This window comes from Mercenaria mercenaria, chromosome 5 (genome assembly GCF_021730395.1).
Source record: "Mercenaria mercenaria strain notata chromosome 5, MADL_Memer_1, whole genome shotgun sequence".
In the NCBI taxonomy this organism is placed as follows: Eukaryota; Metazoa; Mollusca; class Bivalvia; order Venerida; family Veneridae; genus Mercenaria; species Mercenaria mercenaria.
The window spans coordinates 23,720,558-23,742,698 of NC_069365.1; the positions used below are offsets into that span (position 1 = coordinate 23,720,558).

Genomic DNA, 22,141 nt, shown 5'->3' on the forward strand with positions numbered 1-22,141 from the left:
ACCCTTATACCTGGATCAATCAAGAAATTGAAAAACTGAAAACACTCTTTAAATTTATACATAGTTTAATCTTGGAAGTATGAACAACTTCTAGCTAATGGTTTGTTTTGATTGAAATATTTACGAAAGACAGGTTTATTTCGATGCACAATAATTTCGAACTTGTGTACAAATGATTTACAAAATTGCTAATTGATGGTAATTTTAGTTGTTGTCAGGTCCCACCCTCACCCTACCATCAAATATACCAATAAATAACGACTAACGCAACTGTGAAATTTTGTCAATGTTTTAAAACATATTTCTCAAAAATGAACAATTACATGTAAAAGATCTACCCGTGAACTGAAAGATACACGCGATGTGTGTTGTTGGCATGAGGAAGGTCGCCGTAAAATGCAGCACTGCTGACTTATTCATCTTTGAGTAATCAATATATAGTAAATAGATGCTGGACTGCCTATTGATATTTTCATTATATTGAGCATCATTGTTGTCCAAAGAAAAAAAAGATCTAAAAAAGTATATCTATCAACAACTCGATAGTATCTTGACCATATTTAAATATACAGTCTGTCCGGGCGAATTTGGTCGAAAATGAATCACTACTTACTGTTTATTAATAACAGTTGGGAAACCAGATATCTATTAACAACTCGATAGTATCTTGACCATATTTAAATATACAGTCTGTCCGGGTGAATTTGGTCGAAAATGAATCACTACTTACTGTTTATTAATAACAGTTGGGAAACCAGATATCTAAATATGTAAGTATATATAGCTGAATGTTACTAATAAAAGGTTGGGAAAACCAGATATCTAAAAATACATAACTATAAATAAAAAATACATAACGTGCCAAAAATGTAAATAAACAAAGATAAGTGACACAGTATTCACCAGTCATAGACCAGTGATCTGGTTTTTATCAAAGTTTAACAGATAAGGAAGTATTCCAGTTTCAGGAGTAGCTATTTTCATTGATCTATCAATCAAACCGAGTGCCCGGCTGAGTTCACCTTTTTGTATTTTTTGTCCGCGTGAAACAAACTCATCAAAGGTACAATAAGTATTTATATTAAGCTTCAATGCACGCGGGTGGAGTGGGGGTGCGGGGTGGTGGGGGTCAGACTGAATAAACTGCATACATACAATGTGTATACGTTAATTAGGCCTAAAAAAATCTTTGTTTCCGGTAACATGCTCAAAAAAATTAGGGTAGGTAGGTCGGAATATTTTTTTGTTTTTGGATTTTTTTTATTAAGGGAGACTTTTCGGAAATTATTTTTTGTCAAAAAATGATTACAACTAAGGGGTTTATGCCTTTAGACCATCAGTAAGTTGATTTCTAACATCACTGGCCATGCTTAAAGCATAAAAGTGCAGTTTTGCATCTTTTTGTTAAAAAGTTGAAGAAAATATTCTCCAAGGCCATAAAAACATTTAGGGTCGGGCTAAAAATTTTGGGTAGGTCGGGATACCGGAAACAAACAATTTTTTTACGCCTTATGCCAATGCAACATAAGTCGATATTAAGTAAATGTAGGTGTGGAGTAGCTCAATTACACGTAAAACTGGAAGAGTGTCGAGGTAGAAAGTGTCAGTTTTCTTTGAAGCTGTAGAAATCGTGTCTCATGTAATTTTACATAATACAGCGTACATCTTTGGTCATCCTCTTACATACCTAGACATTTAGGACTTGTTGTCAAACACGAATTGGTACAATGTGAAATTTAGTCAGGGTTACCAGTTCTTATACCACATTATACGTATTTATATACATTTAATCATCATAGCATATTGTAAAGTGGCATATATGCTGATGTTGCCCAAAGGTATTGGCATTTGAACTTCATAAGGATATTGATGTAGCATTCTAACAGGACGGGTCATAGCATATCATCAACGTTAACATAGTTTCATTTCATTTATACAACAAGCATACATTAATACATCAATGTATATAAATAAAAGAGTTGGTACAGAGGTAGGGGCTCTCCTTTGAAAAAGCAGACTACAAGTTATCTAAAACACTGTCGTTACGTGATATATATAAAATGTGACTTCTTATTTCAAGAAAAAAATGGATAGTAAACAACGTTAAAGACAAAAATGACAACTGCAAAATAATACGATGAAAATAGAAATATTTGTCATTGATCCGTTAAACGCCATCTCCCGTGTACAGTGAGTCAAATTGTACAAATGTTATCAGAATCGCTTAGTTATTATCCTTTTAAAAAGTGATGTACATAATGAAATAAAAGCCCATTCTGAGAATCAGTTCTGAGTTTTCATACTAAAACTTCGTGCTGACAGGCTGGATTGGCATGTGTTTATAGAGAGATGTCTCCTTTGGTTACTGTTTTTTTTTGGCATCGAAATAGATATTGCTTTGTGTCTTCCATCACACCGCCACATTCACATGCAGGGTTGGAATTTAGGATGATACAGTTGTTTCTAATGCGTGCTTGATGTACTGATGGTGAACGTTCACCACTTGTAAAATATGATTGTATATATCTTTGAGTTTTCTGTTTTAACTGCTAATGACTCTGATTCTGTAGTATCTAAATTTCATTTCAAAGTTGTATTGCTGGAGGAATGACTGACTTAGAATACATATCAATTCTTCTCGCCACTGATACATAATCGACATTATTTCTCAACCAGTAGTGATGCCACTACTGTGCGCAATAATGGCAATAAATGATGTTTTGTCTTTTTGTCTTTTTTCTTCTTACTTCAATTAACCTGACACTGTTTCTATAATGTTTGTTTAAAATCTGACTTTAACTCGCTACACATCTTTAGAAACATACTATGTTGATTATACAGGTCATATAACTCGTTCGAAGGCTTAACTTATCTTCAAGTTGGGTAGTTATATTTCCAAATTTTTATTTGGACACTGAAAAAGAAATTGACCGGTAGACACAAGCCTTTCGTGTTTTATTTATTGATGACACGTTCATACTTTTGCACGAGACAAGTCGTTAATGGTAATTGTACTTTACGAACGGGAAACAAAGAATTATATTTATAACAACTTTCCCCGTGTAGGAAATATGTAAAATCTAAGTTTATTTCCCGAACGGAAAAAATCCTCTACTATTCATTAATGATATACGAACGTATCAGAGATAAGAAGAGCAGCTGTTTTATTATGTTTAGAGTCTAAATAAAACACAGGGTTGTGAATGTGTAGCTTCATTGTTTAAGATTTCCCGTGATGCCTTTAGTTATCAAATTTCCTGTGATTTCCTTTAGTTATCAAAAGTTTATCGTTCTAAATATGAATATTAAACAACCATCTCAGATTGTTTGAAAATAGAGAATTTTGATTGTATGATACCCTATGACAATTGAATTCTATGTTCATTTGCACTGTGAAAACGGCATTAAACCCAAAACAACAAAAAAATCATTTGCACTGTGAAAACGGCGTTAAACCCAAAACAACAAAAAATCATTTGCACTGTGAAAACGGCGTTAAACCCAAAACAACAAAAAAATCATTTGCACTGTGGTTATTGTTGTAGATAAAATGAAACGTGACCGCATTTCATATCGAATGTTGATAGCCTTATCGAACGAAGATACTAGTATTGACTTTTATCTTCAAGACAAAGTTGGACGCATTGTTAACTGATGACTGACACCCTCACGGTATTGAAATAATTGCTATTGTTTTGTTGAAAGTTTTATGCTTATTTTAAGTTTTATTATTTTCAAATATTTTCTATTCTTCGAACATGTAAATGTCTCCATTAAAAAGAGAAAGCTGAGGGAAAAGAAAATCACTGACCGTACTGGTGTAAAGCCGGTGTTTTTCCCCAAAAGGTAAATATATAAATATACAGGTAAACCGCAACACTAAATCCGTATCTTCCATGTGATGAGGTATGCAGATTATTTTACTACAAAACTGATACAGTCTGAATTACATACTTCCTTCTTGATATTTAGATTACCCATAAATTTTACAATAATTTGACCTTTCAAATTACCTATTCAGCAAGATATATACGGTGGTCACGTTTTCTGTTGAAAAGGAAAGTTAAATGTTAAATGGACTCCATGATCCCAAAGAACCAGAAAATATAACAGCACTGAATCACAAGTACGGGGAGACATTTTTACAACCGCCACACGGCACTTAAAGATTGCTGTTGTGATAGTTAATAAAATCTGTAAAACATTCCTTTCAAAGAAACAGGTAATATCAAGGATAAAAAATAGTGGTACATAAAATGTAAACTAGTCTGGCTACCGACTAGATAATCGTTTTTATAGAAACAATACTTCTGTTATATATTCTGACTTCATCAGTCTTGGCTCTGAATATCCAGTGTTTTGAAATGAAAGGGGACATAATTATACAAAATTTGAACAGTCTCAGGAGATATCTCCCGTGGACAAACACAGGGTCTGAATGTAGACTAAATGTAAACGCAAATGTTTACAATAGTTATTAATTAATCATGTTTATCACATGAATCCTGTGCATTAAATGACCTGTACCTAAGAGAAGTATTTGTACTTGTGTCTTTTGCTCCAGTTTATTCTAAAATATTTGGGACTGAATGTTCTCTCACTGCACATATTTAAGACATGATGTTTCTTTGTGCAATAATGTGATTTAGGAATAACAACTGATTATTTATGTTTGCATTATCATGTGCTTGCAAATCATTTTGAGTGATCACTTATCAGTATAGAACTTTGTTCCACTTGGTTTTTTAATTAAATGTAATATGGATAATAAATCTATAAAATTGATAGTATTGTAACTATAAATTAATTCAACATTTCACAATGTAATTTAATTAATTATATTTAGAAGAAATTGACTGCAAGTATTATTCCCGCAAGTTGGACCGATAACACGCGCCAATATTAAAGGACATAGACATGCTGTTGCAGAAATAATATTGAGAGATCAAACGAATAAGCAAATGTATGTGCTTAAATTGCCAACAAACGGTAAGAAATCAGAGAAATAGCATTAAATGCCGAATACAACAGGCAAGAATACAAAAATCAAAGCAACTTCAGTCCCAGTGACCTATCATTGAATGTTCCGTAAAACAAACATAAAGTCCAACAGTAGAATTAGGGCCATCGCATCTCCCCTGTGTTGGCAGTGCGCGAAGCACGGGAATACGATGCCTCTGATCACGCGCTTCACGTACGGCTGTCACAAGAAATGACGGTATCTCGTTGAATAAATACAATGTGATGTGTGTTAAATTGTCTGGTTACAATTACTTTTAAAAATAACGTTTCATAGTTTTACTGATTACAGTTTGAAATTTACTAAGATTTTTATCTCTATATATCTCTGAAATCATGCAACACCAGACACACTTTGTGCATTAAAATGGTCGAGTCATAACTGTTTTGTAATTTTTCAAATAGATTTGAAAAATTACACTGACAGTTTTTACATAACATCTCATCTATGACTTATATTACTGTTAAACTTTATGAAGAAAAAACGTTAGGCGGTTTAAGATAACGGTAGCCTTTACGTGATATCTTGATTTTACATCAATATAGCTTTTCAAGTATTAGCCTAATCCGTACACATAAAGGGTGAATGCCATTAAATATACTTTATTCGCAAATACACTCGCCCTTTGTAACATTTGTGACATACATTCCGGTGTCAGCAGTCGATCTCGTATAGAAAATCAAACTTCTCTATCAAAATTATGTGTAGGTACTTAGCATCAGTGCTAAAAGTGCAATTAAAAAAAAAAACATAGTTGATAAATGAGAGGACAGTTCAGATAAGACATCATTGAATTATCCACCAAGTGAAGTAAGTAGAAAATTGTCTCGGACACAGTTTAAATATGATTTGTGGAACACTTTCTTATTTTGGCATATACATAATAGTAGGGTTTAAGAAGAAAAAGAAATATTATGTTACAATGCAAAATTTACGTTAGGAGAGGAAATTCATCATATACATTGCCTGATGAGTGAACAGCAAGTGGTCAGTATCAAAGATATTATCATTAGGATTTTACTTGATGGGCACGGCCGTCAGAGAGACGTCATTTTTTCTCGCACAAAAAGTACACAACCTCCTAGGAACACCTCATACCTAAGCTGAAGTATATATAATGCCCGGTGGCAATTAAATTTCAAAAGTAGAAGAAAAGTTTTTCGTCTAAAGAAAGAATACATTTCTTTCTATTACTTACTGTAATAAACCACCTCGATAGCTTAGTGGTAGAGCATCCGCTTTGAGTGCAGGAGGCCGTCGGTTCGATCCCCGGCTACGTGAAAAATTGTTTGGCACTCCGCATTAAAAGGAAAATTGGCTACTCTTCTTTCATACTCCCCGTGGCGGCGGATTCCGTCAGGAATGAGGTGTTAAGAGAGATTAATATAAGTTGTAGATACTGCTTCACAATCGACCTAAAATAAATTAGTATAAACTAAACAAATAAATCGTGTTGCGCCCAGTGTAAAACAGCTTTATTTCATAACCGGTTACCCGGTAGTATATCGATAACATGCAATTCAAATTTGTAATCTCTCAGTGTGTCTCATTTTTGTTATGGAGACGAAATTAAAATTGGATTTTGTTTTCAAGCATAAGCAAGGTAAGGACATTCTAATAACATTAACATGGATATTATTTTGATGTCGAAAGTTTGGTGAATACGTTAAAACATTTAAACTGTTAACAATATTTTGTGTCTACTTTCGGTTTTGAAGCATACATTTTAGTTCTGTTTTCAAGCTATCATAATAAGCAATGATAAGAAAATAAATGACCACTGTTTTCAATTTCATTTGAACAACACTATTTAGTAGGAAATTAATCTGCATGGAATTAAATGTAAATGGAAGTATCGGTAAACAGGGGAAAACACCCGTACCGTAAACTATTTTTGTCGTGAAATGTGCTATCAGCGATACTTTTTGACTAAAATTTAAACTACCCCGGTGGAAAAGGTGTTGATCTTTAAATGAAGATAAATCATACCCGTATATTTTATTTTTCCAATTGGAAAATTCTATTTAAATGCAATATAAAATGCACTTAAATTAATTGTAAATTACTGTGTATAATATTTTGAAACAGTGAACAATTAATAGTACTAACAGTAATTTGATATTGTGTACATTTTTATTACTGCTAAATATAATTGTGTTCAATAGATATTTTGCCATGCTCAGGCACTATGTAAAACTAAAAAAGAAACTCGCAGTAAAAAAGCACTGACTGAGTTATTGAATTATTTACTATGACATGTAGGACAATGAGACATAACACATATCTCATATCCATCTAGATATATATGACACAAGTGACTCCCACTCCTGTCACGGTGCATGTTTTTATAACTCAAGTTGAAACATATTTAAGATATTTGCAACACAAAAATTTAAGAACTTAATGTTTTTTTTTCATGTAGTGAAGGACCATAACTCCCAAAGACAACACCCGGTGCAAAACTTCATAAAACAATACCTTCTAATATTTTATGACTCTAAGTCCAGCATATTTTGACTTACAGCGGGCCATAGAAATGTTCTTGCAAAGTGAAAACAAAAACAGGCGCACAAGTTCACGTGCTGGATAATATTCATTCATAACATTGTTTCATGACTCTATGTGAATTGTTTTAAGATATACACATCACATCACATTATATGTATTTTTCACAAAGTCAAGTACCCTAATTACAGTCTGGCTGATTGAAATCCAAAACAGAATACCAGATGTGCAACATCACATGTTATATCCCCTCATGTTTAATTACTGTAAGTCAAATACTTTTTGAGATACATGTGACACCATTTATGCATATTTTTGACAATCAAGGACCATAAATCTGGTCTGACTTAATAAAAATCTGGAATTAACAATATGCACAACTTCATATGCTTGATAATATTTCTATGATGTTTCATGACCCTAGGTTATATACTTTTTTGAGACTTTGCGACACAACTTTTGTGCCTTTTAATGCCTATTTTTACTATGTCAAGGGCCATAACTCTGTTCTGACTGAGTGATACCTCCATCAGAACCACGGATTTACAACTTCACATTCCTGTAATGCTCTTAAATACTGGGTTAGATACTTTTTGAGATACATGCGACATAAACTTAGGCCTTTTATATGCGTAAGTCAAGGGCTAAAACTCTGGTCTGACTGTGTGAGATCCAAGTTAAAACCCCTGGTGTCCAGCTTCCCGTGCTGATTTACAATCCTGTGAGGACTGATGACTCAGGGTCAAATAATTTTTCGGCGAACGCCGTCTAAGAACGAATTCGTGACCTGGATTGACCCATGCCACGTGGCTGAAATTTGCGAATCAGACTACTTGATAACACATAATAGATAATTTATCAAAATGAAAGATTTATGCAACACTTTGCCTGATTGGACGAGGTTGATTTTTTCACTTTTCTGATTCTGAGTGAAATGACAGACAAAACGTTTGTCCTTAATGACGCTGTTTATAGTTTTAAAGCTAATTTCGCTCAGTGTATTTAGAAGAATATTTATATATCTTAAAATGATAAGTTTTATGAATATAATACAAACATGTTCAAATACCAACATCAATCAATTTACAGAGAAAGCTGATACGGTCTTCGTATCACATTAATAAGGGTGTGATTAGCTGATCGATTAAGGTAAAGAAGTGCCTTCAAGACCACTGCTGTAATTATTCGTCTTAGGATAAAGAAACAAAACTGCAACCCTACGAAACCTTTGTGAAAAGTTAAAAGAGAACGATTTAAATTGTTAAAGTGTGGTGTTTAGTTTTGCTATTTGAAAAATGTTAGATAGAATAACCCATGATTAGAGAACCTCATAATTATCTTGTCTTATTACAATTCGCCGACCATCTTTCTTAAAGGTATTATTTGTTTGAGATATGAAGGACACGAATTCGGACGGACGGCCGCACAAGGACAACCCTAAGTGCACTCGCCGCGGCCACCCCACCCCCTAAAAAAGGAATTGGGAGAGGGGACACAAAAATGTTTCAGAAAAATAACGCCACCGTAAAGTTGAAAAGAACAAACTTTATGGTTTTACGACTGTACACTGGAATGACAAAACTATTTCATTTTTATTTACACTTACAGTAATTCATGACTATCATTTGTTTAAAATAATACAAACAATTAGACGAAAATTCTTTTTTTTTTAACTTATTAGAGTTATTAATATATTTTTATCAGCTTAGTACATTTTGTACATTTTGACATGATGGCAAAATTTTCCTTGACATTATTAAATTGTATTTTACAAAATTTGTACGTGACAATACAATTATTATCATTCTTCAAGCGTAGAATGTGAACCTGGATTATTCTCGGAACTGATGCAAAATACAAAATCAGGTAACTGCCCGGTTTAATTGTGAAATGATTTCGCCTCTTGTTCGAGAAATGGTTTATAGTAAGATTCTGAATTATTATAGCAGAAACATTATTTGGAGAACAACAATATGAATGTAAGTTCAGAATAAATCAAATATTGCATAACAGAAAATCCCTTAAGCGTTCAGTTTCTGTTGTCTTGAACTGATATAGATTATGCATCATCATAATCATTGAATGTTTTGATTTAACAGAAAAGGACTGACAAATGCCCCTGATATACATAGGGTACAATACAGAGATATGAAAAGACATACATGAGAATCCGGTATATTCTGGAAAGCACTTACGCAAGAGTCTGATACACCCTGGAATACACATACGCAAGGGTCTGATATACCCTGGAATACACTTAGGTGAGCTTAAAATGTGAAATGACATTGAACTTTTTGTAAAGCTTTTCTTGCCCCAGTCTCATTTTAGGGTATTAAAGGCTAGGTAATACCACGTTTCCCGTCATGCACCTGGGATTGCCGATTTTTTCCCAGTTTGGGGGACACTTAAGTTAAGTTTTGCATAAATCAATAGTAAGCTTCCATTTCGTTTTACTACAGATTGCCCGGTTCGATAGGCAAAGCCTAATTATCAAATCGACTAAGTGTGAATGGAAACATTTAACTAGGTGTCTGTCACGTTTTCCTACGATTCAGTACGTTACTAGCGATAACTAGGTAAAGTCAAAAACCAAGAACAAAGTAAAACGTTTTAAAATTGCTACCTTTTAGTACATACAGGCGACGTATTAGGAGAATCACCGTTACGTATATATAGCCGTATCTAGTACGTTTTCGTTTAACTGCATTTTAAAAACGTAGAAATACCTAGCCCTTAATACCCAAAAGGATGACTTGTGCCTTACGTCTCTAGTTAAGAGCTGCAAGGTTCAATGGCATTTCAGAGCAACATGTACTAATGCAGATATTTAACATGATGGCCATTATTTTACTTTTTATTTTGATTTTAGTGGTGGGGCAAAAAAAATATCTGGAATTGCACGCGCCTAATCGCTAGACTGCATTATAATACCACAAAAACAGAATCATATTCATTACCATGTGTAATAATAATCTTACACTGCTTAATTTGAATATTTAAGGTGAATGGTTAATGTTATGAAACAATACTGTTAAGTGCAGTTTATTATTATTATTTTTTTTTTTTTACAAAGTTTCCATTTCTCTGAAATGGCGAGATTCCTTTAAACGGGTCACTGACCCATTTATCAAACGTTAAATTTTATTTAAATGCCGGTCTCGGAAATACCTAAACTCATACAAAATGAACCTACGGAAAACCAGTGCTAACATTTACATTTGTAAAGAAATTTTTACTTGTCATCCTTTTAAAATTTTTATTCCGGATCACTGGACGTATTTGTTCTGAAGGCGGAGGGATATAGTTTTGGCGTTGTTCGTCCGTCCGTTTTTAAGTCCGTCGAGCCATATATAGGAAGTGGTTTGGAATATTGAAATAAAACTTCATAAACATGTTCACCAGTAAGAAGGAAAATCCGACACGTCAAGTTTCAGTCAGATTGCCGAAGTAACACCAAAGTTATAGCCCTTACCAGTTTCTTTATTTCTTTGGTACTTTAAATATGGCAATTTCTGTTTCATAACTTGTGACATATTTGACTTAGAACTATGAAACTTCAATTAAAGTTAGGTCACCATAATATGGTAGTGCACAGACAATTTCGTAAGAATGTCTTTACAAGTTTCAAAGTAATTGTCCTTTAATTGTTTAAAAACAACATATTTGTACATAACACACTAATCAACAGGTAGAATTTCATTAAACGTCTTTCATTTTTTCGATGAACATTTATTATTATCGTATGAAATTGTGTACACACACCAGGTCACCTCCACCGCCCTGGCCACACACCCTCGCCCTCCCCACCCCTTTCCACCAAAAGTTTATTTTTCATTTTTGTTCTCCTTTCATTAAACCATGAACCTTCCTTGAAAATTTATCAACATGCAAAGCTGGACCCTCCTTCACCTCCCTCCCCCACCAGATCATGCACCCCAACATTGTTTTTCTTCTTTTTTTATTTTTCCATCAATATTTATTAACAACATGTGAAGTGTTTTACCCTTACCCGCCCCACCCCCGATAAAAAGTGTTTGCATTCCTATTTCAAAATAAAATCAAACCGTATATGGATATTTATCAACATGTGGACATGTACCCCCTCCACCACAACCACATCTTAACCCATGTTCGAGATTTCTTACTGATTGTGATCTCTTAAGGATATCTGTTCATCTGTTCTTTTACATTCAAATGTAATAAAATTATAATTCATCGAATTCGCCGAAGGCTTGTTTTTTTATGTTTTTCTATTTAAAATATTCTCCGGTCTATAAATATGTACTGTGCCTATAGTTTGAATATAATTTTCCTGTAATATGTGAACATTTCACGATAGATAAAAATAGGCCGATAACCGAATTAACTGATAATAATCAATAACTAGTACGGCCTTGAAAGAGAGCGAAAAAAAAAAAAACACACAAAAAAAAAAAACACCAAAAACAAAAAACCTTTGACTGTAATTAGTAACCAATCTAAGTATCGAAAAATAGAATTATGTCCTATATTTCATATACTGAAAGATATTTTGACCAATTTAAACAAATGCACTGATTAATCAGTACCGGAAGAATGTCCTCCGTATAGCTGTCAACTGTATTGAATCCTATGATGTTAGTTAAGAACGGAATAAGGGCATGCACCATTCTATATTATATCTGTTAAATTAATTACATCTTTAATTTTGATAATCACAAACACGTAGTTATATATCTTAATAGATACGCGTGTTATAGTTTCCTTTTATTTTCCTATCTAAATTTCGGGTCAATTAACACGACATCTGAGTATAGATGACAATTTATTTGGCGATTTGTAAAGTCACCTGGATAATTTATAAACAATAACAAGATTCTTATGAATGTTGTTATAACTTCTAGCCCAACCTTTTTGTATATTTACATCGATGTATTTATGTATGTTTGTTGTATGTGTGTGTATTGAATATGTATAGATATATACAATAAAATATAATTCAATTAAATTAAACTAAACTATGAAAATAACTGATAAATTATCATCTGTATTTCATCTGAACAACATTTGTAAGTAACAAATACGAAAGTAGACGAAATACGGTCAATATTGGTATAATATAAATATTTCAATTTGTCAATTAATTTCTTACCTGATTCAAAATGGTATCTTAATCCTTTCAACCTTTATAACTTGACATGTTATGTCGTTTATATACATATAGGTCAGTTAAACCAGGAAAGTAGGTATTACAGGAAGCCGCGTGTTAACTTGTATAAAGTTTTTGTGTACTTTTGGGAAAAATTGATGCAGGATGCCAAAGCAACTAAATGACGTAGTCATCGCCTGAACCAATGGTTGATTTATATTAATCATTTTTAACGGATTCCTTGAAAACGGCACATGTGCGGAAAGTTGTATATGTTAATATCATTATGGTTGTACAAGATTAGTAAGGATAGTTAGGATGAATGCCTTTCTTACATTTTCGAAAATTCGTGATGGGGAGAAATATAGTGCATATTTTCTGACCTGGCGGAGATATTTTTAGTACAGGCTTTATCATTAAAATCAATAGGCAACTTGGTGCATATCGGATTTATTCAAACGGAATGAAACCAAATCTAATGATGTAACCGATTACCCTAAACTAAATGATGGAATGGCTCATTGATGACCGTTCTATAAATATCTCTGCCAGGTCAGAAAATATGCACTATAGCACTGATCAATTTGAAATGAAACACATGTATGATGTCTCAAATACTGACCTTAGTACATGTATTATACACATAGTTACACTTGCTACTTCAAGATGATAATCTTTGAATGTTTCAAGAAGAACCCGCATTTCGTTTCATGTAAATGAATTTAAAACAGTCAATTGTGATCAAATTTTACATAACATCTGAATTGTGGTTACACTGAGACGTGTTTTTTCTGCTTAATGCTGACGAAACAAATCTGTATTTGTAATTCAGTACATTGGATTGACAAAAGTAGCATTTAGTAGAAAATGTCACCGGCTAAGGTACTGATATTTGAATGGAATTTAGTTCTTGCTCCATTTATTTGATATTTATACAGCTACAGGAGTCTGTGGACAAACATTTCGACTAAAAAAGAGAAATAGAAGATTTTATAAGAAACCCAAGAAAGCGAAATAATTAATTCATATCATACGAAGATATTCGAACTTTTCTAGAGCCCTCTTTGAATAATTAATGCTAAGTTTGACACGGAAATAACGATTTAACTGACTTTATACTGCGGCGCGATCATGTTCAGTTAACGAAATTCTGAAGTTGACAACTATATATAAAGTCTGTCAATATCTTTCCCTGTTACCATGGACGTTTTATATCAAACTTACAAGAGTTTTACTTCCATTTTATGATGCAATATTCACATACAAAGCTGACCCGTTACATATAACTTGCGAGCATCTAGTCGTATATAATAAACAGCCCTTTGTATATTACTGATTTCGAGCTATAGCAGTATCCCTAAAATGTAGCACATAAATTTGCAATAAATACATTTCAATATGTAGAAGCGAAATAATTATCGAAGGGTCAAAGAGTATTAAGAAAGATCGCGCTACTTTACTGCTCAACATGAAAGTGTTTATTTCCTAACTGTATCTGATCAAGTCCCTGGATGATCTGTGTATTTCTTTCTACTATGATTGTCGTCTGCTGTGAGTCATTTTGCATCAAAATAGATTACAATGTCATGCAAAGACCTTTCCAATTTATTGAATTTATTTATATAATTTATCAGCATGGCATACAGTAACGTTTCCTCGACAACATTATTACTAAAATTATACGATACAAAACAATCATTATCATTAATTACCTGAACAAGGGGCTATTTTTGGATATGGCAGCTTACAAAAAATATACTCCAATCACTGGCCGAGGTAATGGTGAAATGATTAAGTTCCTGTTTCGTGAAAAAGTCTATAATTAGGTTATGACCTAGAAAAAATCCACCGGACTTTAGATTACTATGAATGCTAGTTTCGAAATCAAAAGTGCGCCAACGTCACGCCTGAACGTCCAGTCTGAACAAAGCATATGCATGTAGATCTACTTCTGTCAAAAAAGAAGAAGAGACACAAATAAACTCCCACCTGAATATGTATCTAGGGCGTTCTGTTATTTGTTTTCCTTGACCTGACATAATTTTAGTAGTTCATTGCTTGTTTCGATTTCGTAGAACTGAAGAGACTAATGCTATATCTATGGGAGTGTTCCCCTGCCACATTCAGGTAAAGGATTGGTATACTTTTGGAAAATATTTTTCTCTTAACAGCGAAACTATATATAATCTGGATAAAGCACACATAAAAATATTCTGAATAAAAATGTTTGATTTGTCACCACTTGATATTATCTAGATATAAAAAATCTTAAAATTAGATTAGTGAGAATAGTTATTTTAAGAATATGTTAATATCCCAATGCATGTACTTGAAGTCTATAAGGTGTAGATGCACCTTAAACATATGATATCACCAGTACATGTTGGATCGGTGTACTTCATAAAGATAAAAAGGAAATAATCCAATATAGAAATGTCTTACAAGTGAAATGTACTAAATAGAGATAACAATTCAGAATACTTTTCTTATTCTATACTTTGATCAAATTGTGGACATGAATTCCTTCATGTATGATGATATTGCTTGACCCTTAAGATTCTGATACTTGTGAGTGAAAAAACATTATATCATATGTTGCACAGATTAATGAAAGGTTTCTTTTATGCTGTTAAATCCGTTATTGAAATACGAGCGGAAGTGAGAAAAAATTGAGGCAAACGCGCTTCAATGCGTAGAAACTATAGAACTGTGAGGTACAAGCCCAATCATGGACTTCTAGGCGGTTTCAGTAGCCGTGTTTATTGAAACTTTCAACCCAACTTGTTTTCTTATAGCTGAGGTACAAGCGTTTTAATACACTACACTCGTATACACTTGTATATTTTCATCGTAAGTATGATGGCTCCGGGTAAGAAGGAAATTAGGTCCTACAGATGCGCTGCTCTCTGAAAGCAGATCCTTCAAGAATACTAAACAGTTTACGGAAATTCTTAGCTATCAAACGTCACTGTAGGCGGGTAGGGGATTTAATATGGGAGAATGTAGAGTCCAAGATCTACCTCGTAAGGGGTGCCTTAAAACGTCACCATCCTCTCATAACATTGCTACTGTAGCAGTCATATTAGCAGAAGGCACAGGATATGTAGTGCCGCAATATCTGCATAAAAGGGTATTTCAGACACTTGAAATTGTCAGATGTGTGTTCAAGTTGCGTACCCTGTCTTTTGACCAAAATGCAAAAGTCCAAAGGGTGCAATGTTGCAAACCTTCTAAAATCTGTAATGCGATGAAAGGAGATTAAATGAACTTGTCACAATTTGCAAATACCAGTGCATTGGCATGTTTACTTGAAAGTTTACAGACAAGTCTAAATCAGTAGAAATTATGTTAAGCGTTTCCATAAACTTGTAACGGGAATACTTATGCAAAGCCCAATTATCAAATCGACTTAGTGTGAATGGAAACGCTTAACTAGGTGTCTGTCACCTTTTCCTACGATTTAGTACGTTACTAGCGATAACTAGGTAAAGTCAAAAACCAAGAACGAAGTAAAACGATTTAAAATTATTACGTTTCATATATACATTTGACGCAGAAATACCTAGCCCTTAATACCAAACAGGATGACTTGTGCGTTATATCTCAAAGTTAAGAGCCGCAAGGTTCAATGGCATTTCAGAGCAACATATAATGATGCAGACATTCAACATGGTGGCCATTGTTATTTTACGTTTTTCTCAACTTTAGTGGACCATAAAAGCTATATGGAATTCCACGCGCCTAATCGCTAGACTGCATTATAGTACCATAAAAACAAAATCATATTCATAACCATGTGTAATAATAATCTTACACTGCTTAATTTGAATACCTACTGCAGATTTAAAATGAATGGTTAATGTTATGAAACAATACTGTTAAATACAGTTTATTATTTTTTTTATAAAGTTTTCTTTTCTCTGAAATGGCGACATTCCCTTAAACGGGTCACTGACCCATTTATCAAACGTTAAATTTGATTTAAATGCCGGTCTCGGAAATACCTGAACTCGTATAAAATGAACCTACGGAAAACCAGTGCTAACATTTACATTTGTAAAGAACATTCAAATATCTCAAATAACATCAAACCTAAATTGAGAAAATATTTTCTGGTAATAGAGAAAACTTTACTCGTCATCCTTTTAAAAATTCTATTTCGGATCACTGGACGTATTTGTTCTGAAGGCGGAGGAATATAGTTTTGGCGTTGATCGTCCGCCCATTTTAAGTCCATCGAGCCATATCTAGGAAGTGGTTAGGAATATTTAAATAAAACTTCATAAACATGTTCACCACTAAAAAGAAAAATGCGACATGTCGATTTTCAGTCAGATTGCCGAAGTAACACTAAAGTTATAGCCCCTAGTAGTTTCTTCTTTGGTACTTTAAATATGGCAATTTCTGCTTCATAACTTGTGACATATTTGACTTAGAACTATGAAACTTCAATTAAATTTAGATCACCATAATATATTAGTGCACACACAATTTCGTAAGAATTTCTTCACGAGTTTCAGAGTAATTGTCCTTTAATTATTTAAAAAGCACATATCTGTACATAACACACTACCAACAGGTAGAATCTCATTTAACGTCTTTCATTTTTTTGATGAACATTTATTATCATCGTATGAAATAGTGTACACACACCAGGTCACCCCCCCCCCCCCCCCCCCCCCCCCTCCCCAACCCTCTTTCCACCAAAAGTATTTTTTCTTCATTTCTTCTCCTTTTATTAAACCATAAGCCTTCCATGAACATTTATCAACATGCAAAGTTGGACCCTCCTTCACCTCCCTCCACCACCAAATCATGCACCCCAACATTTTTTTCTTCTTCAGTTTTTATTTTTCCATCAATATTTATTACCAACATGTGAAGTGTTTTACCCCCCTCCCCCCAGCACACCCACGAAAAAAGGTGTTTTCATTCCTCTTTCAAAATAAAATCAAACCTTTTATGAATATTTATCAACATGTGAAGTTGTACCCCCCTCCACCCCAACCACGTCTCAACCCATGTTCGAGATTTCTTACTTGATTGTGATCTCTTGAGGACATCTGTTCTTTTACATTTAAATGTAATAAAATTATAATTCATCGAATTCGCTTGTTTTTTATGTTTTTCTATTTAAAATATTCTCCGGTCTATAAATATGTACTGTGCCTATAGTTTGAATATAATTTTCCTGTAATATGTGAACATTTCACAATAGATAACAATAGGCCGATAACCGAATTAACTGGTAATAATCAATAACTAGTACGGCCTTGAAAGAGAGCAACCCCCCCCCCCCCCCACACACACACAAAACAAAAAAAAACCACCTTTGACTGTAATTAGTAACCAATCTAAGTATCGTAAAATAGAATAATGTCCTATATTTCATATACTGAAAGATATTTTGACCTGCACTGATTAATTACCGGAAGAATGTCCTCAGTATAGTGAGGGCATGCAACATTCTATATTATATCTGTTAAACTGATTACCTCTTTAATTTTTTTGATAATCACAAATACGTAGTTATGAATCTTAATAGATACACGTGTTATAGTTTCCTTCTATTTTCCTATCTAAATTTTGGATCAATTAACATGACATGCGAGATGACAACTTATTTGCACGCCATGTACCCGAATAATCCTAACTCTGTTCAGCGACCCTAACTCAGTGCCAACATGGCTGACAGAAAGACGATGTATGTAGTTAATTTCCTTGTCTTTTTTCGTGTTTTTATGTGAGTATGCAATGTTAGCGTAAAACTTTTGATAGTCATAATATCCTGTATTGATAACATGTTTTGTGTACTAAATATTTCAATCGAAATGTCACATTATGTGGCTGAAATTCATTAAAATGTACTCAAAAAAGTCTTCAAAATGAACATGTTTTATGTTTCTAACTGTTTTAAAGTACCAGAAATTGCAGTAAGACCTTATTTATTAAATGTATTAGTTCCATAAATATATCTTTGACAATGTTTAACAGTATCAAAGTTTGAAATCGATTTTTATAGCTTAAAAATTGTATTGATTATGAGGTGGGTTTAAATTTGCGGATAATTCCTAACTGGTATAGGAAACAGTGCTGGATAAATACGAACTTAGAATGGATAAACACCTAACCAAACGAAAACTGCTGTTCGTCTGTGCTTTTTTATGGACTGCTGATGCTCGAAGTTCTTTGATCTACCCGCCCCTTCAGGGATGTGGGATTCCTATGTCCAACTTATCCGACTCGTGATTTTTTGCGGGCGGACAAGTGCATTTTTTATTCTGAGTGTCCGCGGACAAGCATACTTTTTCAGGTATAAAATGAGAAAACATAAAATTATTTAGATTGTGTCTTGCTTCAAGTGTATGGAGGTGATAAAGATAATGGGTTCTTTGACTAGGTCTCGCGCACACTGTAACTTGGTGACTATGATAAGATATCAGAGAAGATTTAGATACAAGAAGATTTATTTAACGTCGGAAAGGTATAAACATATAACACTAGCTTAAAGCTATTTTCCGACAAACACATGTAAATAAGCTCAACATAAGTAAAACAGCTGTAATAAAATGCAAATATGTTAAAGCACATTAAAGCAAATAAAGCATCTGGCTCTAAGTAGATAAGAAACAAATCACAAATTATCACATACATGTTACAGCGCATTAAAACAAAATAGCACATATGTACTAGCAAATAAAACGAAAAAGTAATTTACCACATACAGATTTAGCACATTTAAAGCAACATAAAAAAAATAACTGACACTACACACAAAAATAAGAAGAGTCACATTTTACAACATGCATTTAAAAAAACATAAAAGAAGAAACCATATACATGCTAAAAGGAACATAAGAACTACTTAAAGTAACTGAAGAAAAATATTTGCATCATCAGCATATAGCATTCTGTAACTAAAACTAAAACAAAGGAAAACAAGGGTTACACACAGAGAACTAAAAGGACATTTAAAGACATCAGAAACGTAAACAACTTATAAAAAGTATTATGACAAGTTTGTAAGTCGAATTCCAACTGCTGAGACAATAAGTCACTGTCAAAGGAAATATTTGACCCAGTAGTCAGCCAAATTAAAATCAAGCACACAGAGATCGCAAGTATGACTAAACAAGTCGGAATGTTTTAAGGTCTTTCTCTGAATTCATCTGGCTTTGCACCATTGCGTGGGCAGTGTTTCGGGCATGACCTCAAAAGATCCCGAACACTGCTTACGCGATTTCAGACTTTTATAAACGTTAAAAGGCAAATATTTCAACAGCTTATATTTTACCACAGTTACTGTGATATGCTTTTCTTTTCATTGTCCTAAATAAAAAACTCGATCTCCAGTCTATTTGCGCTTTCATGAAGGTTTAATATTACAAATCAGAGCAAGTGAAATTTGACTATGGACAAGTGGATTTTAAGTGTCCGTGGACAAGTGAAAAATGTAAGAATACCCACACCCCGTCCCGTCAGTCCATGCATCACTCCCCCACCCACCACACCACACCACACCACACCACACACACACACACACACACACACACACACACACACACACACACACACTTTTCTTCCCTATTTACCGTCTGAAAAATATCATATTTAATAATTAATCATAAATCTAATCCCATTTAAACAATATCAAAAATATTCCATTAGCACCTGTATAAAAATCTCTTACACTAAACGATATACAAGATTTGAAACAAACACAATTCTTCTGAAACAGTGTGTGTGTGTGCGTGTGCGTGTGCGTGTGTGTGAGAGAGAGAGGGAGAGAGGGTTGGGGACTACAGAACTTCGAACATCGGTGGTATTAGATAATTTCTTATGTAAATATAATAATTTTGACTTTTATACTGAGTTATTTTTAGGGTGTATCCAGATTTTTCCGAACATTGCTATTTGCATAATATTAAAATTATGAAAAAATATTTGACTGTAGTGGGCATACATATAACATCTTAAAATTAATGACAAAGTTTGAAGACAATACCGCTTATAAAGTAATGTTTACAATAATCAGACCATGTACATGTCAACTCATTCATTTCTATAGAATACTAGTCAGTTAGGTGTTTATCCGTCACACAATTTTGTGTAAGTTAGGTTTTTATCCATCCTCATGTAAACTGAGTTCGGTTTTTATCAAATCAAAGTTAGGGTTTTATTCCTTTTCTCGCTGTCAGTACATCTGAACATGTATTGTGTCAACATGTAGTGGGTTAACAACATAGTGTAAAGGGGCATATAAAGCAGTATATCTTTGCTTTCAAACAACAAAATTGGTCTGTGGGCCAGTTTCTGAAAGTCCTCTAGTTTTTCGATTTCGTAACCCAGAAATTAGGCAAAGGTTCATCCACTTCAGCCATTAATACATTCATTCCGGGATTGTTTAAGACCGGATGTCGCTTTCTACCGTATGTCAAATAAAAATTATACACATTTTAGTAAACCTTGTGTATGAAAAATGCGGAATTCTCTCTCTTTGAAAGTATTGTTGGCTACACACGAATTCTTAACAAATTGTTTCAATACTGACTTTCAGATATTAGAGTTTTGCTATGTAACTGTTCTAAATCAATTAAAGCTTCACTGTAACAAAATTTTCCAGATTTTGACGATTTCTACCAAAATTTAGGGGTCAAAATACCCCACCCACCCGAGCTACATTTTTGCCATTTTAGATAACCCATAAAATTATCAAAATTACTATATTTTTTAATAAGACATCATCAAATAATTGTGTTAAGATTCACAATTTTATATATTTTCATGAGAAAATGTGAATTATTGCAATCACTTTAGGTTATAGACAACGTGCATGCAAATGTAATACATATAAATCACATGCTGTTTCTCAATAAATCAAGCCTATTTGTGTTTCATTCAGAAAGGTTTTGGGTACCAATAATTTTCTTCTATTTTAGATGTCAAAGTAAGCTTACATGTATAATTTTAATCTTTATTTGATAAAGATACTTTAAAGTGTAACATACGTAACAGCCGCCACTCAAATTTTCCACCTTGAAGAATTAGCAACATTGAAGATACTCCAGCAATTGCATTTGTATGCTTTTAATTAAAATAAACTATGCACACATGACCGTTATAATTTTGTTGGACTTAACCCTGTAACTATTCTCAATTATAGGATGTCGACAAACAACAGTAAAACAACGGTGCCTCTTTCAGCATCACTGTAAAGATAGCACAGATTTAATAGCATTTTATGGATTCTGCTTCAAAAGATAGCATATTGATAATTAACAATAGACTTGGTTACAGTTTGTACGCAGTCTGAATATTTTTGTCTTTCATTCAAAATAAATACAGAACGTGAGGGTATCTAAGAATCAAATGTACGTTACCTAGGTTTTAGTTTATACTTATTTGTTATAGCTCGATTGTAATGAAAGCTTCAAGCCTTTTGAAACCACTCTTTGAGTCCGCTTCCTGGAGAAACCAATACTGGTGCC

General features: G+C 33.4%; 1 protein-coding gene across 8 annotated transcripts in view; it reads left to right on the forward strand.

Annotated features, from left to right (window-relative positions):
- The window catches only part of LOC123556656 (heat shock 70 kDa protein 12A-like), a 99,821-nt gene that overhangs the window by 9,717 nt on the left and 67,963 nt on the right, over nt 1-22,141 (forward strand). For 2 of the 8 annotated variants that reach the window (XM_053542913.1, XM_053542920.1), the window contains exons 1-2: nt 6,478-6,623; nt 9,625-9,786. The exons of 3 other annotated variants lie outside the window; for them this stretch is intronic. The gene's annotated coding sequence lies outside the window, so the exon portion shown is untranslated. Of the gene's footprint in view, nt 1-6,476; nt 6,624-9,624; nt 9,787-22,141 lie in introns of those variants that run through there. 3 more of the 8 variants (XM_053542917.1, XM_053542914.1, XM_053542919.1) reach the window with 3 other exon arrangements.